We start from the raw sequence: 3399 nt of genomic DNA, 5'->3' as shown, positions 1-3399 counted from the left end.
AGGAAGTTTGTTAATAATTTTTTAGGCCCTTGAGCAGCAGGGAACAGGGTCACACGTAGGCACCAAAGTCTACTTACGTACCTACCAGGTTGAATAGGATCTGGGCTGGGCTAGAAGAACCACAGCTATGTACAGTGAAGACCTTTTCACCCCCCTTTCCTCTACAACATCCACAAGCAAGAAGTTCTGCCAGTTAATGCAAGGCACAGGAGGCAGGAGAGCCTCCGACGGGCTTGACCCGCATTTGCCTTCTCATCTGACCTTCTCCAAACCACCTCCTGCTGTATCATCCCTTCGACGCATCGTCTCAATTCATTACCTGCCTGCACCAAATAACCCATCATTCAGAGTGAGAGCGCCTGTGCGTAAAATATGACTTTAACCATAATGCAAAGGGATGGGTCTGCCTTTTCACCTTCCCCCTCCACACACACACCACACACATCTTCCTCTCTCTCAGGCTAGGTATTACCACACTCCTCTTTACTTCGCTCCCCTCCTCCCCAGGAAATCTGCTTGAGAAGAACAAAAGCCTGGAGCGCTTCCCCATAAACACTGCGCTATAAACAAGACATTGATTCCTCTTTCTCTCCATGTAAAATATTAAAGATGCTTAAATGGATAAAAAGCTCCAGACTCAACTGCTCTCTGATCCATTCTGCATTAGCAGCAGCAGCCGCCAATTGGTTTAATGGATGGCATCCGACTCTGCTCTCCCCCAGACTTCTGCCTGCCAGGGGCCCTCAGTGGGTTTGCTGGGGTTTTTTTCCTCCATTGAGACCGACATCTCCTCTTAGAGATGGGAAACCATTGCTTTTTTTCTTCGTACAGTGCCTGAAACTTCATCAAAGGCTGGTAGAGCTACTGACAGGAAAGGAGACGCCTCTACTAACGTCTGCCAGGAGAAAGCAGGGAGATGCAGTCAGGCGGATGCTACGGCTTCCCTACGTGGCTCAGTAGGTGGCTTCTTGAGGGTACTGCCTGCGCAACAGGTCTTCCTATCTAGGCTCCTAGTTTCCAGGCCTCAGCATGGCCAAACTGCACTCGAACTATTCTGCGTCACAAGCAGCCTGTGCGCGAGAGCAGCCTGGTGGCTGGACTCTGAACATCTCTAAAGGTGGCTTCACAGCAAACACAAAACAGCCCTCCTCCTTCTGCCGACCCATTTCAAGCCCAGCTGAGCAAACGGGAAGGCGGGGGAGAAGAGCCTGTCCTGTGCCCAAGAGGGTGAGTGAGAGCGGAGGGGTTACAAAGAAGCCATAGGGTCAGGCTCCCTCGGGGCAGAAGACCGGAGAGACGGAGAGAAGAGAAGAGGGATCCAGAAAGAGGACAGCGCGTGAGTTTGGTACCAAGACACCATAGGGAGACTGGCCCAAAGAGGGAACACGGCCTCAGATATATCAGGAGGCACAGGGGAGGGAAAGAGCCACTGGGGAGAAACATGAGGCAAGAGGTTGGTATCTCTTTGGGACCAACATCCCCCCTGGCAGCTCCCTCTTGCTGTGCCAAGGCCTTACTTCCTCCTGCGTCACTAGTGGCCCAAACCCCTAATGAACGCTGCGCAGCTTATCTCCTTCTCCCCAGACTGCCCTGTGACTCTGAGCCAAAGGACAAGCTGAATGGCTTAGAAATGCCTAATGCTCAGCTGCAGCCCATCAGGGGCTACATATACAGCGCTCAGTCCCCACTTGGTCTTGGCTATCCTTGCAAGGGCATACCTAGAGCTGCTCCTGATGTGAGAGCAACAGAGAGAGGGAATTACTTCCCAAAATGCAATCACAGGTCCTGAGATCACAGGTTCAGATCCTGGCAAATTTGTCTCAGGCCTTCCCCGGGTAGCTAAATTCCAGGGATGCTGACATGGGCGAGGGGAAGCCTGAGGGCTGTGCCTGAGAGGAACAGGAGATGGAGAGGGCACAGCTGGGAGTATCTACATATATGAGATGTATTCAAGTCTGCAGGGCCTGATAAAATGCACCTGAGAGTACTTAAGGAACTGCCAGAGCAATCTTGAAACGCTTAGCAATTATCATTGAGTGCTCAGACGTCCCAGAAGGCTAGAGAACAATGCCTTTTCTTTAAAAAAGGGGTAAAGCAGAGGATCTGGAGAATTACTCACCCCTCAGCCTGCTTTGTGTGTACCAGAATGCTGGACTAAATAGTTAAATAGCCTATTCATAAGTGGATAATAGGAACGTAAGAACTGCTGTTTACTGGGTCAGGATGTAGGTCCACCTTGCCCAGTATCCTGTGTCGTGCGGATGTTGCAAGGGTGAACTGGGCACAACCAGGGTTTTTTCCACTGTTCCTCTCCCATTGGCATTTGGGGTCTAGGAAGTTCTGATTCAGAAGCTGTACCCCTCACTGCCATGTTCAATAGCTACTTATGTACCTTTCCTCCAAGCATGTGTCCGATCCCTTGGTGAATCTGGCTGAACTGCCTGGCTTCCACCACATCTGCTGGCCCTGAGTCCCACACTTTAAAAAGAAAAAGAACTTCCTTGTGTTCATTTTAAACTTACTACCTACTAGTTTCATTTTACATCTCCTAGTTCTTGTATTATGAGAGAGAGTAAATAGTAACTCCCTAATGCCTTTCTCTTCACCATTTAGTATTTTGTAAATTCTTATCTTGTCCCTCCTTAAGTGTCTCTTTTTCTAAACTGAATAGGTCTAGCCTCTGTAGTCTTTCCTCATGTGAAAGCCCCTCCATGCCACTAATTCTCCTTCTTTCTCTTCTCTGTACGCTCTCTCATTTTTCTGTATCCTTTATGATGTGTGGGGACCAGAAATGGGCACAGCATTCAAGGTGTGAACACACCATGGATTTATAAAATGTGTGTGTATATATATGTATTTATATGCATATACTATATATGATACTTTCTGTTTTGTTGACAATTCCTTTCTTCATAATCCCTAATAAGGGGGATGAAAACCATCTCACGTAGATTGGAACAAATCATGTCAAACCAGTCTAATTTCTTTGTTTAATGGGGTACCTGGTCTAGTGTGTAAGGGGGAAGCAGGGGATGGGATATATTGGGAGCAATTAAAGTTTCTGACACTGTCCCATGTGATACTTTTATAAGTAAACTAGGGAAATATGGTGCCCCTAAAGTCACCCTGGCCTGGGGTCACAATTAGTTGAAAACCACCAGAACAGAAGGCAGGGCAGAGATGCTGCTTACATACTGACTGAATCAGACATAAGCTTTGTAGGCAACAGCTTACTATGTCAGATGCATTACAGAGCAGGTGCTATAATTTCACTGTCAAGCCGGGAGGGCATTTGAAGGGGGTTCCTGCCATGGGCCCACTTTGATCCAGTATTGTCACAAATGTCCTGGCTGATTACAGGAGTGGATCCAGGGGGGTGCAGTGGTGCAGTTGCTCCCC

The sequence above is a fragment of the Gavialis gangeticus genome, unplaced genomic scaffold (genome assembly GCF_001723915.1).
Source record: "Gavialis gangeticus isolate Ggan-Ray unplaced genomic scaffold, GavGan_comp1, whole genome shotgun sequence".
NCBI lineage: Eukaryota > Metazoa > Chordata > Crocodylia > Gavialidae > Gavialis > Gavialis gangeticus.
The sequence above is the reverse complement of the archived record's forward strand: the minus strand, read 5'-3'. Positions refer to the sequence as shown.